Source organism: Pristis pectinata, chromosome 27 (assembly GCF_009764475.1).
Source record: "Pristis pectinata isolate sPriPec2 chromosome 27, sPriPec2.1.pri, whole genome shotgun sequence".
Lineage (NCBI taxonomy): Eukaryota > Metazoa > Chordata > Chondrichthyes > Rhinopristiformes > Pristidae > Pristis > Pristis pectinata.
Genome location: NC_067431.1, coordinates 1,781,986 through 1,808,820, shown reverse-complemented (window position 1 = coordinate 1,808,820; position 26,835 = coordinate 1,781,986). Strand labels below are relative to the sequence as shown.

At 43.2% G+C, this 26,835-nt stretch overlaps 1 protein-coding gene across 4 annotated transcripts in view; it reads right to left on the bottom strand.

The window, feature by feature from the left end:
• arhgap32b (Rho GTPase activating protein 32b) overlaps window positions 1–21,493 on the bottom strand; it is a 389,535-nt gene extending 368,042 nt beyond the window's left edge. For all 4 annotated transcript variants that reach the window (XM_052039785.1, XM_052039788.1, XM_052039787.1 and 1 more), the window contains exon 1: window positions 21,403–21,493. The gene's annotated coding sequence lies outside the window, so the exon portion shown is untranslated. The remainder of the gene's footprint in view (window positions 1–21,402) is intronic.
• Window positions 21,494–26,835: the final 5,342 nt, after the last annotated feature.

Sequence of the window (26,835 nt, the reverse complement as noted above, 5' to 3'; positions counted from 1 at the left end):
CACTGATTTTGAAAGTCAGGCTCATTTTTTTTAAACCAGTACCAGGCAAACCACAGCTTTGAGAATATTAGTGATTCAGCTGCACCACTTTTACTTGTTGAAATTCAACAGAGGAAAGGAATGCTCACAAATGAGTATACTGCCAAAAAAGAAACAAGAAAGCTTCATGGCTCCAAGCCAGAGCTTTGGAAACTTTCCCAAATCAAGACTACAGAAGTTAAGTAGATTTCTTTCATAGTATTTGCTACAAAGCCAGTTGCAGCACCGCAAGTTGATAAGTTTGAGTCCATTCCATAGCTTCTGTATCAACTGAAAACAGCTCAATGAATAACTTCAGCTTTTCAGCATCTCTATGGGAAGTTCAAGAATCGTTGAAGTGAATGTCAAAGCTTCCCAACAGTTGGGAAATGGGCCCTGAATCATGCTCAAAAAATAGCTTGCAGGTAGATAGAGATCACCTCAATAGGATTGTTTATTGATCAGTTTCAGGTTTATCTGAAAAGATGTGCCAAATCATAAGCTGCTCCTTTCTCTGTAGCTAAACATTCATTCAACTATTAATACGAATAGATCACAAAATCAACCATCTTTTACGTGGGTCACTTGAATTGGACAATTCATGAGACCATAATTAATTTGTTTGAAATTGAAGGCCAAGTACGTCTAACAGTTTAAGAAAATTGACCATGAAGTCAATGGCATTCAACAAATAAAAACAAGATCTTTACCATGGAGGTTTTACTGGTACATAAAACAGTAATAGACGAGCTGTTCCTGTCAAACACCAGAAACTGCTCAAGATATTTTTCAGATCCAACACACAGCAAACTATTCAAAGTAATATTTTTCAAGTAGAGCTTCAGAAGAACACACTTTATGACGTTTTTGACCAGCATTCAAAAGGCTACAATGCCTTGGCAATTAATGAAGCAATTCAAGCCATGCTCATGACAGTTGTTGATTGCTTCTGCACCTTATGGAGTGTGGTTTGATGAGTAGGGAACCCAAAGGATGGTGGTACTGCTGCCCTAAAAATTCTGAGAGATGGTTTCACTTAATATCCTTGTGATTGAACATGATTTCCTTTGCTCTACAACTTTCTCCTTACAAATTAAACATCTACTCAAAGCAATATTGTTCATTCCCTATTGATGAATATTTTTCTTCACTCTTCCATAACTCGGTCTCCAGCACTCCCTCCTACCTCTCAACTCTCATCACCTCCACCCTCATCTTGTCCTTTCAGGCTTCGCCAAACTTGCAATCTCCACTTCTACACCACTTTTAATCTGTGTTCTAACAAAGGGTGACCAACCTGAAATGTTCACTGTTACTCTTTCCACCGATGCTTCCTGACAGGCAGAATGTTTCCGGCAATTTTTATTTTACTGTTATTGGTCATTTCTGTTCTCTCACCATTCCCTCTCACAGTAAAGGCTAATATTCAATTTGCCTTCAAATTATGTGTTGTGCCTGCTTGGTAATTTTGCATTTCATGTATGAAGGCACTCAGTACTGCAGCATCCTATGTAGATACTTAATCAAGCTTACTTCCTTCAATCAACAAAGGATGGATGCACCTGAGGAATCACAGCCAAGAATTAAAACAACAGACAACCAGAAACTCAGGAGTCAAACTTGCTAAATGCAAGAAAGTGTTCAGGAAAGCCATCACCTCACTTTTTATTTCCACCTTTTCATTAAAGAGGACACAGCAATATGTCCAGCAAATACTTGTACACAAACCTAAGTCTCACCTGGAAGGAGTGTTTTCTGTAGCTGTTTGCTGGTTCTGGCTAGACTTGTCCGATCGTTTCCTAATTCATAAAGCATGCAAGGCTCCTCCCCTCCCTTGGTGCTAGCAAAGTTCAATGTGACTTCATTTGGACCATAGTTCTCCTTTTTGCTGGAAACAACTCAATCTATTTGTATCACTTTCCCAAATAGCAAATATTCCCTTAAAAGTTACGACTGCTGAAGAACTGCATAGTGCAAGGTATTCAACACTTTTGCCTGAGATCAGCATGCAGCGTTTGGGTGCAAACTGAGGTCACTTGAACAGTCTTAGTCAACTTTCTGGTGTATATATGGTCTTGCTGGCCTGACCCAATTCCACCTTATTCAAAATGTTCCAAGATTTGTTGGTATGGGAAATTAACGAAAATGTTACACTGCTCCAATGACCACTCATCTAACAGCATCTGGGAAAATTGGTGAGGCAGCGAAAAGGGAATTTCATTATGTATCTGACGATGCATAAATCAGAATCATAACATCGTACAATCATAGAATCGTACAGCAGAGAAGCAGGCTCTTTCAGCCCACTATCTACACTAATCCCATCTGCCTTCATTAGGCCCATATCCCTCTAAGTTTGTCATAGGCATATATATCCAGAGTATAAGTGCCATGGAAGATAGCTTTTTTGCAGCAGCATCACAGTACATTACAAACATGACAAGTCTAAGTTAACTCCTTTCCTATCCAAGAACCTATCCAAGTACATTTTAAACACTGTAAATTGCACCCACCTCCATCACTGGCAGCTCATTCCAGATAACCACCACCTTCTGTGTGAAAAGCTTACCACTCAGAGCTCCTTCAAATTTCTCCCCACTCAATTTAAACCTGTGCCCTCTAGTTCAAGACTCCCTTGCCCTAGGAAAAGTCCATCTATTCTATCTATGCCTCTCATAATTTCATAAACCACTAAGCCTATGTTCCAATGAGAATAAACCCAGCCTATCCAATCTCTCTCCATTCCAGACAACATCCTGATGAATCTCTTCCTCACTTTCTCTCTACTGCACCACATCCTTCCTGCAGTGTGGCAACCAGAGAAGTGTGCAATACTCCAAATGCAGTCTAACCAATGTTTTGCACAGCTGCAACATGATGTCCCAACTCTTATTGCCTCAGCCTATGAAGGCAAGAATACCAAATGCTTTCTTCACTACCCTATCCACCTATGTCACCACTTTCAGCAAGCAAAAGTCTCGTACCCCAAGGTCCCTCTGGATGCTTTCAGATAACTTCAAAACTCTTTCTTACTGCAGAAAAGCAGTGTGCATCATTGCTGGGCTCATTTTGCATCTAGAATTATAGAAAGTTTACAATGACCCAGCACTGGATCCCTGCAAGTCATAGATCTTCAAGTATACGTCAATGTAATTTTTTTTAAGGTATCTGCTGCTACCATCCTACACGTGCAAAAGCTCATTAAGAAACTCAAGCACTATACTAACCATATAACCTCAGATCAGCACATGATAGTTATGTGGTCTGTGGTTTTTAAAGCTTAAAACCACAATTTCCACAGGAGACAGAATTCAAATGTCTGTATATTACCCACCTAATATACAAGTGCAGATGTGTCAGAGGAACGTGGAAGGGTTGGTTTCTGTTCACTTGCCTACATTCTGAATTTCTCTCAGTTTGCACTAATATCGAGCCAGTGCATGACTTCCTGCACTATACTGTACGTTCCTTAACATGTCTTGCTTGTTGAAATCTCAGTGAACTCAAGAATACAACATCTTATCATTTTGCACACATAATTCTTTCCAATTTTCCAAGTGCAGCCATTGGTGCATTTTGTCTTAACAAAACAAATACAGATCAACTTCAAGTAGTTTTATATTCTTTTTTAAATGGTTGTTCAAAGCAGCAGAACATCATTTGGCCATGCATCATGAGTAGAAGTGTACTGGATCAAGACAGTTGAACCATAAAATACCAGAATGTAAATGGAAGCCATTCGTCCACTACGGTTATGGCAGCTCTTTGAACAGAACGATGCAATTTCTCTACTTCCCTGCTTCCCCAAAGCACTGCACATTATTTCCTTTCAAAATTAGTAAACTCACTGGGCTGTAATTTGGAAAGCTTCAGTTCATTAGGTACAGATATCGCCCTCCATGTGATAATGTCTCTCTCCATACTTGAAATACCTTTTTTGAACCATCTCCTGAAGTTCAATTTCTAATTCTAATGCATGCCATACCTCTGAACTCACTAAAAGAAAACTTCGAGGTACAGCAGGAAGAGAAGATCTATCCACTCCACAGTTCCCTGAATCCCACAAAAATCAGAAAGAATTTTTCACAGAGCACATGCTAGATATCCAGAAGTCTCTTCTGAGCCTAGGTAAAGTCCCTTCCCTGCTCCTTTGGCAAATACCACAATCATCCAAAGCTTTAGCTGCTTTAAACTATAGCTGTCCTTGGCACATTACTGGACTCTGTCAATCATTTGCACAGCCAGCTCTTCCTGCAGAGACCCCATGTAACAGCTTACATCTGAAGCTGAAGCCTTCAGAGCAGAAGACCTTGCTGTGCATCACAGGATGGTTGCACCATCAGGACCCCTAGTACAATTCATCAACTGTAACAGAATATTCAAAGGACTGCTGGAAAAGCATATGGTCAACAGATCAAGCACAAGTTGGCTCACCCAGTGGAGTCACAGAACTCAGAAGTCAGCTTCGCTTACCACAGGGCTAGCAGTAGGAAAACAAAAAGTAGGCCTCAGCACATAATTTTGCAATGTATACTAGCCTTGATTCCAGCTCTTAACTGGTATCTAAATTGCTATATGTTGAAAAGGCAGTAAAAAGCTCAGCTGTGGTTCTAGTCATAATTAAGTACCTGCTTGATGCTAGGGACCAATACCCCAACATCAATCATTGCATTCAGGCAGTAGAAAAAAGTTTAAAAAGGTGACAACAGAGCAACCAAAAACACTTGATCCCCAAAAAACTAACTCCATGGTGATGTGCAAATTCCTGAGTGATTCCATATCCAGGTTAATATCTACAATGAGTTAAAATACTGTCTAGAAAACCTCTAGCGTTAATATCCTGCAGCTGATTCTATATCCTTATCTTACAATTATAAACAGAACTTTGAAGTCCCTGAGACTACCAGCTGCCATGTTGCAGACAGGAATTGTAAAATTAATCTCTTAGCAATTCTTACAATGACAGTCTTCTGCAAGATGGTGGCAGTTGAATTAGTATCTCATTTGGGAACAAAATTTAAGCCAACGTCACTGAAGTGATGCGTGTGGAATAAGCTCTGCACACTGGCATGACAGGCACTTATAATTCATCAGCAATTAAAACAGCTGCCAGGAATTTCCCAGGGTTACAGGGAAAACCCTAAAATTATGTAGTCTCCATATTTAAAGAGAAAAATATAGTGAAATAGACCTTGTCACAATCTACAAACAGATTAGTGGACAGATTTGCTGCACAAGCACAGAAGAGAAAACAATTTAAAGAAAAATATACACAAAGCAAACAAACTGAAGTTTAATGAGAAAGCACATCAGCAACTTCACTCCCGTCACAAAATAAATGCACATACATTTTGTTAAAATGCATCAGTCTTCATATTTTTCTATCGTAAAAGTGCTTCATAAACAAACTGTAATAGCGACTTTTTAAGGAGCAAACGTAGTTACACTTCAATAGAATACAAGATTCTAAGTAGATTTCAAGCAGAAAACTAACAACAAACACTGCCTATATACATCAAAAAGAAAGGTCAGACTTTAGCTTAAAATGTAAGCGATAAATTTCTTCCACTTACTGGCTAAAGAAGAATTCAGCAGCATTTTCTGCACAAATCTCAGCATCATAATTTCACAAAGCTCTGATAGGACTAGTCCTACAAAAAGGCAGAGACAGATTGCATGAGTGATGCAGCACATTAGCAGAATTTTTCAACCTCCGGGGACCAATCCAGCCATGACTGCAAATTTGAAAGCTCAGTAAGCAAAAAGGGCCAGAACATTACCTTAAATTATTTATTATAGAAAAGGCCATAGAGTGCTGCTGTAGGAAATGGGAATGTATTACCAGAGTAGCAGGCACTGCTTTTCAAAGCAGAGTTGAGCAAATCAGAAAGCTTCATCATGCTGCTGGTCACAATGCACTGAAGAGGATCAAAATGGAAAAATTATCTACTCACATTTTCCCTTTTACAATTTGTTTATCCAACAAAAATATGCAAAATGCATACTTAACAAAAAATGTAGTAGCCAAATAAAATGAAACGCTTGCCAAAGAATCACTTGATAAAACCCAGGATAAGAACAGCGATTATCTCTAAATCTATACCACAGAAATCAAAGGTGAATAAAGTCAGAGGACCTGTGCAGGTCACAAAGGAATTCAAATACATGAATAAATTGTGCTTAATTCTAAAATGAAAATAATATTTCTCACCAAAATTATGCACACATCCTCATGAATAGAATTTCACAAAGAGAATGCGTGCCTGCATTCCTTACGGCTCCACTCCAGCTGTTACAGGCAGGTGGAAAGTGCAGACACCCACATCTTGCTGCAGTTCCATCATGTAGCACAGCGTGTTTGTAAACTATAGTCAGATAAGCCCGCAGCAGATCCCCTACCATGGCCCAAGTAGATACAGGCCGATCAGCTCAACACAGACCAGTCATGGTTGAACAGATGCAAGCCAGACAGAGTGTATTCTAGTTACAATCAAAGGTAGGGTTAAGGTAGCCCAGCCACAAAACAACCTGAGCTCTGCCCTCCCCCAGCTGTAGTATTTGTAAACAACCCAGTCGCTTTTCCTGACCAACTCACATCAATGCCCAATTTCCCATCTTGCCAGAAATTAATGGGGCTTGAACTGCTTCAACATCTCTCACTGGAAATATTCCACAATTCTACAAATGGCTTAAGTAATTCTACTGAACTCCTTATCTTCTCCAATTTTACTCTTTAAGAATTACAAACATTCATCAACTTGAATAATTTATCCAGATAAATAATCAACTGCCTTGGAAACTTTGTACCTTAATTAGGTCACCATGGGTTTGATACTCACCCAACACAAATGCAAAAGAAACTTGTAAACACTACAATCGCGTTTATTGACCGATCTCAATCTAGCTGTGGATGAGAATGGGCCTTAACAACAAACTGGCAATTCCACCAGAAGATCCTGGTGTGGGAAACTGGAAAGCTTCACACAGGGTGCACTTTGGCACAGTTACGCTACTGGAGAAACGGCTGAGTGCTCATGTCCAACTATGATGATACTGGCAAGATGCTAGATAAACCTGATACTTTAGAAATTAGTGACCCAATTCAATCTGATCTGGGAACACTGCGCATCGAAACTCAACTACATCCAACAAAACTGGGCCTACCAAGCACTAACCCAGTTAGTCAATAGAAATTGAAGGAAGTTTGCCATTCAAATTTTGCCATTCAACCCATGAAGCCTGTACCTAAGACAGCTATTGCATCAAGTGGTTCAAAACAGGTCACACTACCTGCATTGCCTTTGTATCTCAAAAATCTCCTGTTTCAGTCTCCAGTTCCATACCTCTCTATCATCATTCTCCCATTGTTTGCAGATTGAATGCAATTATATTGACTTCAGTAGTTGTTTACCTTCAACTCCCAGTCATCATGTGCCCACTACAATTCGGGTCCATTGTAAATCCAACAACATCTCATCTTCCAACCAGGTACAGTAGTTCATCAACTTCAGAAAATTAGACTTCCCACCACCTTTTTTTTAATCTATTTCCAGCGTTCACAGTATTTTCTTTTAGTAACTTCAAATAATGATTGTGCTTCAACCTGCTCTAAAATGATTTGTCTGTCTGTCCTCTTTCACCATGCACTATTCTGGTTTTGTCATTTGACCACTCCTGACTTCTAAGCCATCAAAGACTGCTCCTTCTGTTACCTCTTCCCTTTCTCTCCACTTTGAAACCTATTCACATCTAATGGTTCCAGCTTCTGACAAAAGGTCACTAAGCTGAAACAGAAACTGTTCCTCACTCAGATACTACTTGATCCAAGTATTTCCAGCATTTTCAGTCTGGGTGTAAAATTGGACATGATTTCAGATTCAGTAGTGCATTTCACTCCTGTAAGACATAGATACTGATTATATTTCAAGTCTATGAGCAATAGATTTTTAAAACCAATTGCACAATAGAATATTGGGGTAGGACAGTGAAATGAACAAGATACCTGATCAACCATCATTTCACTAAATGCCAAAATCAGGAGCAGGTGCGAGGGCCCAAGTTGTTAATTTTGGTAAGTGAGTTTTAAATATGAATGTGAAAAGGATGAGGCTTATTTAGCACATGCCCTTTCCTAAACTCTTAACAAGCAGGCTGCTGATACTTCAGGGGGATACACAGTAAAACTCCATTAATCTGGGACGCTCCCGATTTTGGAAGTGCTGGATGGGATATTCCAGACTAATCGATGTTATTCCTGTTAGTACCCCAACACGCTTTTAAATAAACAGTGTGTTTAAAGGGAACACAGGGAAAAAAACTGGATGAGTTTAAAGGGAGTGCTAGTGTGTTTAAAAGAGAGTGCAAACAACAGGACCCTGGCGAGTTTAAAGGAAGCCTGGAAAACATTATCCGATGAGCCAGATGCCAAATCACCAGTAATTCCAGATAATTGGATAGTGGATTATCAGAGTTTTACTGCAGACAGAAATGAGTGTAAATGAACATAAATCATAGAAACAGAGGAGGCCATTCAGCCCTTCATGTCTATGCTGGTTGAGAAAGCACTATCCAACCAATAACGACCTTCCACTGCTAGGTCCACGGTCATAGAGATCAAAGCCCTTCAAAATTTGTGATGATGGTTTCTGCCCCATCACCCTTTGCTATAGTACCTCCTTATCACCCTCTCAATGAGGGAACCCTTGTACTATTATTGTACTTCTATGTCGCTTGGTTAAGATGTTACATTTTATACACATCCATAATTCAAACTCACTTTACCTTGAAAACCCTCATCACGAATAAGAAAACTAATGAATCATGCAACCCTGTTTAGGTTGTACTCAATATTTTTAATCCAAGCACCAAAACAAATGTCAAAGCCTCCTTCTCAGCAGACTTTCATCACCTAATGATCTTCCAACTTCACCTTTACAAGTTGCACCGACATCTTCTCCCAGCAACCCTGACAAACTAAACTGTTTTGCATCACATAATCCCAAAGCTAAATTCCAGGAAGCATCACACTCTGAGCTCAAAGTTCTGCAATCATAAGACTGAGACAAAACAAAACTACTGCCCATAGTCACTGTGTAAACACATCTTTATAATAACCTAAAATCTCTAGTCTTAGCAACTGCAGCATATGACTATAAAAAAGCTTTTATCATGAATTCATTAGAGAAAAAAAATCCCAAATCTAGCAATGCCCCAAGGTTCGAACCTTCACCCCCACTAATCCTCCAATTGAGGAAGCTACCACACTAATTCAATTCCAAAATTTACACTTTCATCCTAACCTCAATTCTGACCACTAATTAAGTGATTCATTTGAGATCAAATCCAAGAAGAATTCAAGGTTTCTCTAATTCAACAATTACAAATCCAAAACAATCAGTTTGTCTCAACTAGAAATTCTGAGTGTCAGTTCCATCATCACTTCCAGCTGCTTGCAGCCCCATGATATCAACATCCTGTTCAACTCAAAAGCTACGTTCCAGCTTATTACAAGGACTATACATCCGCAGGACTATACATCCACTTCCCAAAAATTCTAACGCACGTTTACTTGTAATAATGGCGTACAATTTATCTAAACATTTATCAACCTTCCCAGGGCAACTCCACAGAAACGACAACATCAAAACCTCACTATCTTGATCCTATTCTGCACAAAATCCGACACAATCTTTACCATCACTGACTTACACTGGTTCATCCTCCAGTGTTTCAAATTTGAAGTTCTCATCCTCGACTTCAAATCTCTCTACAACCTACCCCGTGTCACCTTCATTGTCTTCTCAAGTTCCCCCATGTTGATTCCTGCTGTCCATTTTGTCCTCATTCTGAATGACTGCACAACTTTCATTTGTCGTTTGTGCCACATCCCTTTTCCTGCCCTTTGGAATTCTCCTCCCAAACCTGTCAAACTTGTTTCACCTTGCCTGGTTTCAGCTAGCTCCAGCAACTTCAAGTTCCTGCACCATTAAACATTGTGGCAAGTCTTTGGATAAATTCTACACCTTTTTGTTTCCTCCCCCCACAGATACAGTTGGAATTTTTTAATAATCTTTCCCAGAAAATATACAGAGGAACAAATATTTAGAATTTGTTTAAAAATAAAAATTTTTAAAACTGCAGATGCTGGAAATCTAAAGTAAAAACAGAAAATGCTGGAAAAACAACAGATCAGGCCATATCTGTGGAAAAAGAAACAAAGTTACTGTTTCAGGTCCAAAACTCCTCATCAGAACTGGACAGAATTCATTTATTCAAGAAAAGCAACAATGCAAAGTTAAAATGGCTTTAAAGAAATGAAGCCAGAATCTCCAATTGAAGAGAACCATGCACACTCTGCATAAAGATCACAATGCAGCAGATTAATAAATGTGCCCAGCCATCTCAAAGTCTCAGGAAGCAAATCACCACCAATCTGTGCAGTACAAAAAGACTTTTTATAAAACATCAGACCACCTTGGATGTGTCTATTTGACTGAAACAGCCATATGCAAAGACTTTTTATTTTTTTCCATATGATAAAAATGAGTTTTAATTGAAAAGTCTGTGCATCAGGGCATTTGCCTGCACATTAATTTCATTGACAGAACCAATCTGTATGGCAAACTTGTCTCAAACCAACTGGGAAGGAAAGTCAACTGGAAAACCTTAGTCAAAAACATTTTTCTAAAACAAGAGAAAATCCTCAGCAATACATTAGAAAATAAAATATATATATTCAAGCACTCCCTTCGCATGCTTTAGATTCCCCACCTCTTCTCCCACCCCTTCCCCGCACCCCCCCATTCCCATTAGTTTGATCAAAACAGGACCTTTAAATAAGGTTTTAGAAATCAAAAGAGGCCGATTCTGCATACTTTTAAGATATCTTTATTAGTCACTGTATTTTGGATGCAAAGCTTGAAATTAAAGGAAAGGATCCTACAGTGAATCTTGATTCAAAGTTTATCATATCCTACCTTCCATATACGGTATGGAACAAAAGCATCCAGAACTTTCTTCAGTTACAGTGGGAGATTACTCCTTTTAATTCAACAGTATGCTAAAAATAATAGAACTTACAAGTAATGGGCTAAATATAAACAGCATTGCAAAGTGCTATCAGTGAAACAAAAAGCAATTCAATTAAAAACGGCTGCAACCAAAGAACAAGATCTGTCATATGCAATGAAAAGCAAAGGACTCAGATTTTAAGATACATTTACACACAGAACAAAGCCACCCTGAGCATGCCATGTGATTTTGAACACAAACTTTGATACAGGTGTTGATTTTGCTGTGCCAAGCAGCACCTGAACTACACCTCTAAACTGGGAAGAGAAGTCAAGCTAGAAAAATGCAACCAAGCTAAAGTTTTTTTGAATTATTCAAATGATCTAGATCTTACAGGCAAACATTTAGCTTTTCCCTAATTGCCCTTGACAAGGCAGTGGTGAGCTGTCCCCATGAACACCCATACCTGGTGCAGTTAGGTAAGGGGTTCCAGAACTTTCTCTCAGCAACAATGAAAGTACAATATATTTTTGAGATAGGACTGTGTGCAACTTCAAAGGTAACTTGGAAGTGCTGGCATTCTAAATACACTTGCTGCACTTGTCCTTCCAGATGGGAAAAGTTGTAGGTTTTCAGAGGTGTTATGGAGGTAGCCTTGATGCAATGCATCCCCTCAATGAAAATTTTCACATTTGCTTTTCTCAGTAGAAAAAGTCAAATTAACACATCAAGAGATGCGTGGGAACAAGCGTCTAAAGCAACCTTCATTGAGTCACACTACGCCTACTCTGAGCTGGAAGCACACAAATCCTCCCCCTATCATATATACATGAATATTTAAACAGCCTGAACTAGATTCAGTCCTATTGTAGAAAAACAGCCCATCACTTATTAGGTGCCAAGCTTCTACAACTAGTTACAAGTTCCTATTCCTGATCACTGATCAGATTCTTCAATTGGAAAATGCCCAAGTATAATAGGATTAAGTTCAGCTACTGGAACCTGAACAACTGCTACTGTACAAGATTGTACCCAAATGAATAATGGTCAAGTACAGGGCAACTTCTCCCTGTGAAATACCACCACCAGACTAATTGCAGAGGCTCTCTAGAATGTGTGTGTGCTTCAGATGTTGGAAAGGATAGCTAGTAAGAACAATATGAGCTTATGGCTAACTGTATCATCACAAATAGAAGTGTAGCAGCAGCAAAATATTTACCCTCCAGTGATCCATTCACAGAGCAAATAAACAAATGTTCCAATAAGGTGTCAGCAATCACTGGACAGACACGATTGGGTCTTCCTGGACCCAACATGCAACTTGAAATTGCACTGGCAGTCCCTGCAGCCCTTCTACCCTCACCTGTGCCAAATGCAGCGAGGGCAAAACTCACTCATCATTCACACCAAACAGCAAGGTCCAAGCAATGAATAACCCTCAGGTGGTATGGTCTAAACCCTCACCCAGACACACTTTGACAGAAGGCAGGGGTTAGATTTTTGTCTTCCATTAAGCTGTAAAGCAGTTCAACAATTTTTAATTGTCTGATATTCATAACTATGACATTTGAGATAAACAATTAAAATTCATTAAAAATACATTAATATAAATAAATATAAGGTAAAATGATTAAACCAACACCTTCCCAATCCTGCAGGCTGATAATTCCCATTCAAATGAAAGGAGCTTCCATTCCTACAGCAAGTGTGATTTGGCAGTGGATCAGAGGGGTGATTTCCCACTAGCTCCATCCAAGCTCAACAGCCAGTGGCCACTACTGAAATTGTTACCATACCAAATTCTGTGGCACCCAACTGAGGAAGAACAACAGCTTCCATTATATTCCAGATGACAAGAATCATTATCGTACAGCACAAAAACAGCCCACCTAGACACCAGCCAATCTGCTGCCAGTCCCCCCTGCCAGTGAAGGTACCCCTGCCAATATTTTCTCAAGTCAGAATAGTGGATGGGAACTTGCATGTGCTACCACATTGTGACTACTTTGTTTCTCCTTGGTGGCAGAAGCCAATAGATTGATGGGCAAGACCTATTCGGACAGGCTACTTTGGCCTGGATGGTCTTGAGCTTCTTGGGTGTTATTGGAACTACATTAATTCAGATGTGGAGTCTCCATCATACTCTTAACTTATGCCTTGTGGATGGTAGAAGGTCTTTGGGCTGTCAGAACACAAGTCACTCACCGCAGGCCACCCAGGTGGTGGTTATGGAGATCACGGATGCACTCGTTGTCATCTTCAAAAATTCCATGGACTTTAGAATGCCTCCCAGAGCAATGAAAAGATGGCAGTGTAACCCCACTACTTAAAAGGAAACAAAACGGAAACTATAGACTACCATCAGCAGTAGGGAAATGCTAGAATCTATCGTTGAAATGGTAACAGGGGACCTCAAAAAATAATAGGATTGGAGACACAAGAAAGACTGCAGATGCTGAAAATCTGCAGCAACACAAAAAAGTGCTGGAGGAAATTAGCATCTATGGAGGGAAAAGTCCTGATGAAGGGCCTCAGCCCGAAACGTCGACTGTTCATTTCCCCAAAATAAGATTGGACATTGGACTTACATTGAAAAAATCTTTTAGAGTGTTTTCATGATGTAACTGTCAAAATAGTTAAGGACAAACAAGTTGATATGGTTTATTTGGACTTTCAGAAGGCCTTCCATAAGATGTGCAGAGAAGGTATTGAAGAGAATTAGAGCATGTAACATGGGTGAAAATGTACTAAGTGGACTGAGGTTTGTTAACCAACAGAAAACTGAGAATGGGTCATTTTCAAGTTGGCAACATATAACCAGTGAGGTGATGCGGCCCTACCTGTTCACTATTTACATCAACAATTTAAAATACGGTATCAGGTGTAACATATCCAAGCTTGAAAATGATGGAAAACTGGGATGTAGGGCAAGAGATGAGTATTCAATGACAAGCTAAGCAAATGATAAGCTAAAAGATCGGCGTACTATAACATGGGAGAATGTGAGGTTGTCCACTCTGCTACAAAAAAATAGAAAAGCAGTGTATTGTTTTTGAATCACATGACACTGAAAGGCATTGACGTTCCAAGGGATTTGGGTGCTCTTGAACTCAAGTAACCAAAAGTTAACATGTAGATCCAGCAAACAATTAGGAAAATAATATATTGGCCTTTATTGCAAGAGGACGAGTACCAGAGACACTCGGAGAGACTGCAACTGAAATATTATGTGCCAGTCTGGTCCTACCAAGGAAGGATACAAGGACAGAAAGTGCAGCGATAGTTCACCAGATTGGCACCTGCCATGGTGGGCCTATACACTTATCACACTATGATACAAAAGTCTTAAGGGCCTGGACAGAGTGGGTACTGAGATGATGTTTCGCCCAGCAAGGTTATCACAAAGTCACAGAGTCAGAGTCATACAGGACAGAAATGGGCCCTTTAGCCCACCCACGTCCATGCCGACCTTTTGGCCACCTACATTAACTCCATAACCTTCTATACCCCGCCTATTAAAATGTCTGCCTAAATGTTTCTTAAATGTATCTGATTCCACCATCTCCTCTGACAGAGAGTTCCAGATATCAACCACTGTGTAAATACTTACCCTATATATCCCCTTTAAAACTCCTTGCACTCATTTTAAACACGTGTCCTCTTGCTTTTGATACACTTATCATGGGAAAAAGATTTTGACTATCTTTGCCTCTTATAATCCAAAATACTTCTATCAGGTCACTCCTCAGCCTCCGCTCCAGGGAAAACCAGCCCAGCCTATCCAATCCCACCCCATAACTAAAGACCTCAAATCCAGACAACACCCTGGTAAATATGGGTGGCACGGTAGCGCAGCAGTTAGCGTTACGCTATTACAGCACCAGCGATCGGGGTTCGATTCCCGTCGCTGTAAGGAGTTTGTATGTTCTTGCGTGTCTGTGTGGGTTTCCTCCGGGTGCTCTAGTTTCCTCCCACATTCCAAAGACGTACGGGTAGGTTAACATGGGTTTAAAAATGGGTGGCGTGGACTCATTAGGCTGGAAGGGTCTGTTATCACACTGTAAATAAAATTTTAAAAATTTAAATTTAATTCTCCTCAGCCCATCCTAACAGTTTGGTGACTAGAACTACATACAATACTCCAAGTGCAGACTAACCATAGTATTGTAAAATTTCAACAATAACATCCAATTCTATGAAGGAAGACATGCCACATGCCTTCCTCACCAGCCTATCCAGCCACGTTGCCACTTTCAGGAACCTATCGACTTAAACCTCAAGGTCTCTCTGTTGGTCAACATTCCTCAGCACCTTACCATTCACTGAATATGTCCTACACCTCTATATGGCTTCCCAAAATGCATCAACTCACTTGTTAGGATTAAATTCCATCTGCCAAGGCTCCAACTTCTAACTGATATATACTCTGCTGTAGCCTTAGACAACCTTCCTCACTATCCAAACCACCAATTCTCTTGTCATCCACAAATTTACTAATCAAACCTTGCACATTTACATCCAGATGTTAACATATAATCAAAAAAGGTCCCAGCACCGATCCCTGAGGTGCACCACTAGTCACAGACTTCTAATCAGAAGAACATCCTTCCCCCACAATCCTCTGGCTCCTATCACCAAGCCAATTTTGGATCCCATGTACCTGCACCAGCCTACCGTGCAGGAACACAGTCAAATGTCTTACTAAGGTCATGGACATGGTGGGCAGAAGGGCTTGTTACTCTACTGTACAGCTCTAAAGTTATGGGAGATACCTATGCCTTTACACACAATAGCAGTGCTACAAAACATGACAGACATCATGAACGTGCAGTCAGAGCACCGTTTCAAAGGTTGTGCAGTGGTATCTCCTACTAATGGTGTCATGCAATTGCAACAGGCAGACGAGCAAGGACAATGTCGGGCAGGGTCATTCCTCACATTGGCTCACTTACCTAGTCTGGTAGCCATATTCAGGACTCAGCCAGCTTGATTATTGTTGATGCTACCAAGCCACACTTAAAGTGGAAGGGCTTTGAAGCCTCCCAGCCAGAGTATAATTTGCATTTGTTACTGTCATTGCTTCTTCCAAACGTTGTTCAACAAGGATGAGGACTGATTCACCATCTGAGGTGACAAGCGAGATGTTGTCCATGTTTGAGCAAATGCCATCAGACTTCACAAGCACAGATTTCAAACAATCATTGCTGTCATCACATAATGTAAAGGCAGAAAGGTCAACATGTAAATATTTTATAATCCATTTCTAACATCTCCTGTGTAACAAGGTATAATTTCCTTTCAGTTACATTAGAAATTGTTTTGTGTGGAACAATTCATCCCATACTACCACCAAAGTCTCTTTTGTTCATCTCAAGCATTCAATGAAAATATCTTAAAACTAACTTTTATTGACAATATGTTTCAGAAGTGAACATATTATTCACCATGCCCATAAACAAGTAAGCAAGGTCAGACTGAATTATAGGAAAAATTATCTAAGGTCTGGTTTGACAGCAGCTTGCACCTGAATGTTCAATTACTAAACATGAATCTGAATTTTCCACTACCAGAACACAGACAATTTCAACATGCTGTAATGCATATGTTAGTCAGCATTCGTAAAGACAATGTACAAGTTACATTTGGGTATTCACCCAATATACACAAGATGTATGTCAAAACCCATCTTTGCTTACAAATGCTGCAATCAGCTGCAAATTTCCATTACTGTTTATTATGGACACAGAAACAATGGCACAAGAACAGATGTTCCATTATATCCCGTGGGAAGACTGCATCAAACCTGCAATCACTCTCAAGGTTCAATATTGCCTTCAGCTTCCCGTTAAGAGGCACAATTTCTCCTCCTCCAGAAAGGCCTGAAACTCACGTCATTTACAAGCTACGCGTTATGTTACAAAAGCTATGGTACACAGCATACTGTATTCTACAATAAGCCAGCTTTATTGCAATAGAAGCAACTTCTGTGGGAAAAAAGATAACATTCAAAATAGCATTCAAGATCATTTAAGTAAGGAAGTGGTCAATCTTCAGTAAATCACTGCCTCCATTCAAAACACAACTAGGTTAAGATCCCTTGTCCAGTCAGGTCCCAATCAGATATTGTAAACAATTGCTGAGGACATCATGTAGCAAGTACACTTTTCAGTTCATAATATTTGAACTGCCAATTGCCAGATACATGAGCCAGTAGTGGCAAAATGAAATAAACCAGACCACTAGCATCTCTCAAACATCAGTCTAAATCATCCATGCCTCTACAAAAATAAAAGGACAGAGAAAAGACACATGAGTAGTGGTGGTAAGAAAAGGTGGTGCAAGGGGAAGGTACAGGACCAAATGATGAGAACCTTAAATAATTAAAAATGTTTAAGGCAAAGTATTTTCTACTTTACCATTCAAAATTTAAGGCCAAGAGTTTTCCTTTGAAACATTGAAATTAATACCATGATTAACGCACAATTTATGCGCTTTCTAATTTATCTTCTTCCCCCCCCCCCATGGTTTTACTTATTTTTCTTATCAATTCACTCACTGTGCAAAAATGCAGATTCCCATCCTAGACAATACATCCTTCATCTGTGAAGCTCACAGGTCGAGGGTCACAGTTCTGTATTGTCTTCCAGTTAGTTGAAAAACAAAACATTTTTTTCCTCTGAACACATCAAATAATTGCTCACCATTTACAGCCAATAGTTGAAGAGTCTTAAACCAAGCTTCAGACTAGCGGCAGCTGAGCTAGACATTCAATGCACAAATTCAATGATTTACACAGAGCAAGTCAGACAGTTCACCCAATTACAGAACTTGAACCACTAACTCCACAACACAACAGGCATCAAATACTTTCCATCATCCATAAAATCTCAATCACCACTTCACCCACAGCACACCACTCTCATATTTTCCACAAACTGGTGACGTTACGCTCACACAACTTTAACCACCAGTGTTGACCTGTGTCCAACACCGCCGATGCCCGACTGAACTTACCAATTACTCATACAGGCTCAATTTCCCAGTTTCCTTTTTCTCCTCAGGGGGTTAAAACTAAACCACCTACTCTGCACCATGAGTACTAACAAACTCACTCTACTATCATGGCTCCCAAACCCTCAGCTTACATCCTCCACAGTCATTTCTATTTTTTCCCTTCCCCTGTTGGATGTCCCATTCCTCCATTCTTCCCACATTCAAATGCCTGTTCTAGACATCATCAAAAGGCCTCAGTGACACCCCACTTTTTCATAGCTCAGTCAGAACGTCTATGCACCAATCTATAACCCAGTACCTGGAGACCAACCTGGACATCAGTTAAAGTCCTGAATTTGTATTCAAAAGCTGAAAGATCTTAGCCCTTAATTGACCTGTGATCCATATGTTGACTTGGATCACCTACTTTTAATTCTTAAATGCAGATGATGGCTTTATTTAGTTGGAGAAAATTTCTGTTCATCCTGTACAAGATGTTGAGACCAAGATAGATGGAATGCAAGTGGTGGCGCTGGTGAAGGGTTCATCACAGCCAATACAGCTGGAGATGTAAACAGGAGAATAAGAGAGTAAAATGCTGGAACTGTGACATACCAAATTCTGCAGATGCTGAAAAATGCTGAAAATACTCTGTTCATACTGCATCTGTGGAGAAAGGAAATGTTCTTCTTCCTCTCTAGTAGTCCTTCTGGGATCTTGGATGACTTGGATTCCATCCAGTTTGGTTGGTTCTGAGGTAGTTCCACAGAACCTTCAATAGGTGGGACAGATGGTGGCTGAATGCGTAAATGTTTGGGTATTTGTAAGGTGAAAGGAGTGCACCACCATTAACACAGGGTCTGTGTGCTCCCAAAGAATGGCCCTGTGATTTTCAATATCATCCCAAATGCTCCCTCTCCACTTTGAGCAGGCATGGTCTGGGAAATCCCAGGAGCCAATGTGCATTTCTTCAGGGAGCCTTTGAGCACATCCTTGAACTTTGCCTCCATCTGCCTGGTAATCTCTTTCCATTACAGATAACTCCACTCCTGCAGAAATGTTAATCTTCCTTGCAGTCAATACAAAGTGGTGGGGCACAGTTTTGTTTCAGACCAACCTTCACGGAGACCCATTATACAATATCATCCTCCTCGTAGATGTGGGTGATGTGGTTGTGGATTTGTGACAAGCTGTTCATTGCCGAGTTTTAGGATTTCACCAGGATAACGCCTGCTCCTGAAGCCTTGTTCAGACATGGTCTTTTAGGTCAGGCAGCATCTATGGAGGGCTTTCAAGTGAATTTGTTGGATTCCCAGCACATCTGCTCTCAATCCTTCCTCTATCCACAACAAGGACAGGTTCCCTTTTACTTACACCTTCTACCCTAGAGATACCAGGTTCAGTAAGTCATCCACCATAATTTCTAACCTTGGAAAGAAAAAATGCTATCACCAGACACATTCCTCTCCTTTCAACACTCCAATAGGAACACTTCCTCCGTGACTCCCAAGTCCATTCTTCCATCTTCATCAGTGCCCATTTCCCTACTCATACAATCTTCCCATGCAACCGCAGAAGATAAAACACCTACCCTTTTACCTCTTTCCTTCCCACCAAAGGACCCAACAATCCTTCCAGGTCAAACAATAATTCATTTGTACTACTTCCTCACAAGAAGGTCTCTGCTACATTGGCGAAACAAAATGCAGATTGGATGACTGAATGGAACATTTCCTTTCAGTCCACAAGAATGACCGTGTTTTCTGCTGCCCAGCACTTTTAATCTTCTTCCCATTCCCAGTCTGATCTCTGTGTTGTCAGTCCAACGTAAGCACAAGGAACAAAATTTCATCTTCTGACTAGGTATTTTACAGCTCTCTGGCTCAAGATTGACTTCAACAGTTAGATGCCCAGCCATTCCAGTTTGTTTCAGAACTGGCCAGTCATGACAAAATTTTCACATCCACTACATTGTACGCCTGGGATTTTTCAATTGCATCCTGTCCCTTGTACCACTAATGCACACTATTAGGTTTACGATTCTCCTTACATCTACTGTTTGCTGTTACCAATTGAAGTCTTCCTTTAAGGGAGGGAATCACAATGTCTCCAGAGCTACTAGGTTTCCTGGCCATATTTTCATTATTTTCAGCTGATTTGATATTTCTCACTAGTTTAGAAATAACAGGACATACACCACCACCCTCAGTACAACATGCATATAATTTCATCAAACAAGAGATCCACACACAGAAGGTTGCAATTGATGTTCCATGGCACGTAAATAGGGTGAAAAGACAAGCAACAAAGTCCCACCCTAAATATGTTCACACTCGAATGACAGATCTTTCACAAAAACTTGGAGACTTCAATCACATTCTTGAGGCACTAAGCCCCCATAACAAACAACCTGTGCATCTCCTTCCCTAAAGCAGACACCCGTGAGGAGTGAACACTCTCCAGCCTTGAACAGGGCATGCTCGGTCCACATGAAACCGTCCACTGGCTCACAACCGTTGTTCATCTCAACACCCACTCTTCCTCCCGGTATCATGCTCAACATGCGAGAACCTCACCCCCAGCAGACACATCAATGTGCCTTCACATCCATCTGCAGTCAAATAACTAATAAACCAATCTTCACACAGACTCGTCACCCCCCTGACCCTTCCTCACAAACAGCACACCCCCATGCCAGCTCAGTGTTTGCCCAGTCAGGTCACACTCACTCACCCGTGGCTCAGTCAGCGGAGCCACGTTCCCCACCAGTCACACGGCTCACACCCGCCCCGCCTCACCACCCCCCCCCCCCACAGGTTCACACACACACACCCCAGGGCGCTCACCCCCCCCCCCACAGGTTCACACACACACACACACCCCAGGGCCCTCACCCCCACCCCGGCTCAGCCCCTCGGGCTCTCACCCCCCCCACCCCGGGGCGCTCGCTCACTCACTCACCCCCCCCCCCCCCGGGGCGCTCACTCACCCCCCCCCCACCCCGGGGCGCTCACACCCGCCCCGCCTCACTCACCCCCCCCCGGGGCGCTCACTCACGCCCCCCAACTCTCACCCCCCCCCGGGGCGCTCGCTCACCCCCCCCACCCCGGGGCGCTCGCTCACCCCCCCCCCCCCCCGGGGCGCTCGCTCACACCCCCCCCCACCCCGGGGCGCTCGCTCACACCCCCCCCCCCACCCCGGGGCGCTCACTCAACTCCCCCCGGGGCGCTCACACCCGCCCCGCCTCACTCACCCCCCCCCCCCCCCCGTCACCCTCTCGCCTTTCTCTCACGCGGCACCAATTCTCCCGCCGATTCACTGCCGGACTGCGGTCGATCCGCAGCCCCCACCCAAAGCTCAGCCGCTCCGCACCGGCCATACCTCCTTACACCGGCTCCGCCCTCATGGCTCCGGGAGCCGTTAACACCGCACCGGCTCCATGTCCGCCGCTCGCCGGGAAACCCGGCCCGCCCCGCCCCGCCCCGCCCGCAGCGTCACCGCGCACCGCCCTCCTGTGCGACGTCAGCACGTAGCACGTAGCATGCTCCCCCCCCCCCCCCCCCCCCCCACTCTGTTCGAACGTCGGCACGGGTCAAAGTTGTGACCCCACTGGGTGCCGTTGGTCACCGGGGGAGGGGAGGGGAGGGGGGGTCCGGTGTCCCGGGGAGGGGGTGTCCCGGGGAGGGGAGGTCCGGTGTCCCGTGTCCCGGGGAGGTTGGTGGGGGGGGGGGGGTCCGGTGTCCCGGGGAGGGGAGGTGGGGGTCCCGGGGAGGTTGGTGGGGGGGGTCCAGTATCCCGGGGAGGTGGGGTGGGGGGGTCCGGTGTCCCGGGGAGGTTGGGTGGGGGGGTCCGGTGGCCCGGGGAGGTGGGGTGGGGTCCGGTGTCCCGGGGAGGTTGGGTGGGGGGGTCCGGTGTCCCGGGGGGGGGATCCGGTGTCCCGGGGTGGGGGGGATCCGGTGTCCCGGGGAGGTGGGGGGTCCGGGTCCTTGCAACAGGCGTGATGGTTGGATCTGGGGCAGTGGTTGGTTGGGAGCAGCTGATGCACCGATGGGGGATTGAGGTGCAGGGTTGGTGGGACGTTGTGTCTTGGTGGTGGTGGTGTCACGGGAGGGGGGGAGGACCACTCCGGACCTTGGTCCTGTTCACACCCCGCGGTATCCCCTCCCCCCCCCCAACCTGTGAATGGAGAGAGAGAGAAATCGGTGAGAAGGTATCATGGCCACTGGCCTTGGCTGCACCCCAAACCTTTCCTGAGCTTATCTTGCCCAAGAGGTCCATCTCCTGATACCTCGAGTGGAACCACTGCCCACCAGCTGCCCTTCTGGAGCAACACACAAAGTGCAGGAGGAACTCAGTGGGTCAGCTTTGTGTGTTGCTCCAGATTCCAGCATCTGCAGTCTCGTCTCTCCATTAAGCTGCCTTCCTGGCTCCTGGCATCCTGGCTTGATGTCAACACTTCCTTCTCAGGTACTCCCACCTTTAATCTGCTGCCTTCACCTCTGGGGGAGAAAAAGCAACTTTGACCTCATCCTTTGCAGACTACTCCACGTCCCAAATATCCTATCATCACTGCAGTTCGCCTATCGCTGAAACAGGTCCACAGCAGACACCATCTCCCTGGCCCTACACTCAGCTCTGGAGCATCTGGACAGTAAAGACACCTACATTAGACTATTGTTTATTGACTACGGCTCTGCCTTCAATACTATAATCCCAAGCAAACTTGTCACCAAACTCCGAGACCTAGGAGTCAACACCTCCCCTGTAACTGGATCCTTGACTTTATAACCAACAGACCTCAATCAGTGAGGATAGGCAGCAATACCTTCGGCACGATTATTCTCAACACTGGTGCCCCACAAGGCTGCGTCCTCAGCCCTCTACTCTACTCCCTATACACTCATGACTGTGTGGCCAGATTCTGCTCTAACTCCATCTGCAAGTTTGCAGATGATTCGGAGTACAGGAAGGAGATAGCTTAGTGGAATGGTGTCATGACAACAACCTTTAACTCAATGTCAACAAAACAAAAGAGCTGGTCATTGACATCAGGAAAGGGGGAGGTGTACATGCACCTGTCTGCATCAACGGTGCTGAGGTTGAGATGGTTGAGAGCTTCAAGTTCCAAGGAGTGAACATCACCAATAGCTTGTCCTGGTCAAATCATGTAGATGCCACGGCCAAGAAAGCTTACCAGTGCCTCTACTTCCTCAGGAGACTAAAGAAATTCAGTTTGTCCCCTTTGACTCTCACCAACTTTTACAGATGCACCATAGAAAGCATGCTTTCTAGATGTATCACAGCTTGGTACGGTAACTGCTCTGCCCAGGACCGCAAGAAACTGCAGAGAGTTGTAGACACAGCCCAGCGCATCACGGACACCAGCGTCCCCTCCTTGAACTCTGTCTTTACCTCTCGCTGTCTTGGTGAAGCAGCCAGCATAATCGAAGACCCCACCAACCTGGGTCATTCTCTTTTCTCTCCTCTCCCATCAGGTAGAAGATACAGGAGCCTGAAGGCACGTACCACCAGACTAAGGACAGCTTCTACCCCACTGTGATAAGACTATTGAACGGTTCCCTTATGTGATAAGATGGACTCTGACCTCATGATCTACCTTGTTGTGACCTTGCACCTTATTGCACTGCACTTTCTCTGTAGCTGTGACACTTTACTCTGTACTGTTATTGTTTTTACCTGTACTACATCAATGCACCCTGTACTAACTGAATGCACTCTGTACTAACTCAATGTAACTGCATTGTATAATGAATTGACCTGTACGATCGGTATGCAAGACAAGTTTTTCACTGTACCTCAGTACAAGTGACAATAATATACCAATACCAAATCCATGTTTTGTTTTCCCGACAGCTACACTTGAATCAGCCAGGTTTCTATCTTAGTATTGCACTGTAATGGCTGGTACCAAAACCACAATTGATATCCTATGTAAGTAGGATCATCATTCCACAAGTTCAACAACAAGCAGCTCCACTCATACAATTCCTTTAAAACATCAAAAACATCCTGGGGCTTCAAAGGAACATTGTCTAAACCACATGTGACATATTCAGTTGGATAATGTGGCAAAAAGCTAGGATTAACTGGGATCAACACCAGATGGTAGAGATTGCGTAAAACAGAGTTTTACTAAGAGGTGATCAAAGTTTTCAGAAAACCAAGAGGAACCAATGGTTTCCCTCCATTTACTGCATGTTCATGGACTGGGGAGTCCAGCAATGGGAGGCTTAGTCTAAAAATTAGAACCAGGCTTTTCAGATGTGAAAACATTAGTAAGGCATTTGACAAGGTTCCGCATGGTAGGCTTCTTCAGAAGGTCAGAGGACATGGGATCCAGGGAGGCTTGGCTGTGTGGATTCAGAATTGGCTTGCCTGTAGAAAGCAGAGGGTTGTGGTGGAGGGAGTGCATTCAGATTGGAGGGCTATGACTAGTGGTGTCCCACAAGGATCGGTTCTGTGACCTCTACTTTTCATAATATTTATTAATGACTTGGATGAGGGGGTAGACGGGTGGGTTAGCAAGTTTGCAGACGACACAAAGATCGGTGGTGGTGTGGATAGTGTGGAGGACTGTCGAAGATTGCAGAGGAATAGGATACAGGGCTGGGCTGAGAAGTGGCAGATGGAGTTCAATCTGGAGAAGTGTGAGATGGTACGATTTGGAAGGAAAAACTCCAAGGCGGAGTACAAGGCAGGATTCTGGGGAGTGTGGAGGAGCAGAGGGATCTAGGGGTTCATATCCACAGATCACTGAAAGTTGCCTCACAGGTGGATAGGGTAGTTAAGAAAGCTTATGGGATGTTAGCTTTCATAAGTTGAGGGATCGAGTTTAAGAGCCTTGAGGTAATGAGGCAGCTCTACAAAACTCTGGTTTGACCACACTTGCAGTACTGTGTCCAGTTCTGGTCGCTTCATTATAGAAAGGATGTGGAAGTGTTGGAAAGGGTGCAGAGGAGATTTACCAGGATACTGCCTGGTTTGGAGTGCATGGCTTATGAGGAGAGACTAAGGGAGCTAGGGCTTTACTCTTTGGAGAGAAGGAGGATGAGGGCAGTCATGATAGAGGTATACAAAATATTAAGAGGAATAGATAGAGTGGACAGCCAGTGCCTCTTTCCCAGGGCACCAATGCTCAATACAAGAGGACATGGCTTTAAGGTAATGGGTGGGAAGTTCAAGGGAGACATCAGAGGGAGGTTTTTTACCCAGAGAGTGGTTGGTGCATGGAATGCGCCATGTGGGGTGGTGGTGGAGGCAGGTACGTTGGTCAAGTTCAAGAGATTGTTAGATAAGCATATGGAGGAATTTAAAATAGGGGATATGTGGGAGGAAGGGTTTAGATAGTCTTAGGCGTGGTTTAAAGGTCAGCACAACATGGTGGGCCAAAGGGCCTGTGTTGTGCTCTATGGTTCTATGGAAAACTGCTACACCCACATGACAGTACCTACTTGTATCTCACACTTGTAAATGGTAGTTTGAGATTGGCAGATACATGTCAACCAAAGGGATCAATGTATATGGAGCTGGGTAACAATTAGACATGATCTCATTGAATAGCAGAAAGATTCATGGGTCGATGTGGCTTACATCTGTTTCAAAACTCTGTCTCCCTATTCAACTCTCAACAAGCCTCTAACCCCACTTCCTCTTCATCACTAAGATGATCTACTTTAACCTACATAATATCCATCCTCACAATCAACCCATGGACTTCCACATATGCTTTTGCTACCTCCAGTAGTACTGTCTAGGCTAGTTCTCCATTTCCATCCCCATAAACTCAAACTCAGTGAAAATTCTGCTGACTAATCCTAGAAACATAAGAGACTGCAGATGCTGGAAATCTGGAGCACCACACAAAAAGCTGGGGGAACTCAGCGGGTCAGGCAGCGTCTGTGGAGGGAAGTGGACAGTCAAGGTTTTGGGTTGCGACCCTTCATCAGGATTGGAAAGAAAGAGGGGAGGTAGCTGGTATAAAAAGGTGGGGGGAAGGGATGGAGCAAGAGCTGGCAGCTGATAGGTGGATCCAGGTGAGGGGGGTGATAGGCAGGTGAGGGAGGGGAAGAGTGAGAATTATGTAAGAAGCTGGAAGGTGACAGGTGGGTGTGACAAAGGGTTGAAGAAGGTGGAATCTGATTGGAGAGAACAGAGGACCATGGAATAAAGGGAAGGAGGGGAGCTGGTGGGAGGAATGTGTGGGTGAACGAGTCTGGGTAAGCACATGGTTGAAGAGCAGCAGACTTCACAGAGTGGGAGCAGTGAGAGAGGATCTCACAGAACTCTCTTCGAAGAGAGGAGGTAAACTTCTTCAAGGTAGGCATACCTTAAAGAAACTGCAGTGGAGCAGTAAAATGGAGATTCCTCCCACTGGTTCCCCTCCTCACCTCCTTTCCCTAGTGAAATCTACTTGCATATATACTTAAACATTGTTTGCTCCAGATCCCTTCACCAAATTCATTGATAAAAACAGTGGATAGGTGAGGCCAAGGTACGGGTCCTCGTCCCACTCCTATCACAGTCTGGCAACCCAAAGCTGATCCATTAACCAATCCTTTGTCTTTTACGTATAACCTTTAATCCCCTGAGCCCTAATTTTGTTTGATATTAATTTTTGCGCCCATTTATCAAATACTTTTTGAAAATCAAACACTTATCTGTCCTACCAGTTGCAACCAGAAAAACTTACAGCAGATTTATCAAACCCAGTTTCCTTATTTTAAACCTCTATTCACAATCCCCAATTATATGGTTTCTGCCACTTTTCCCTAACAGCTGGCATGCTGTGCCAGG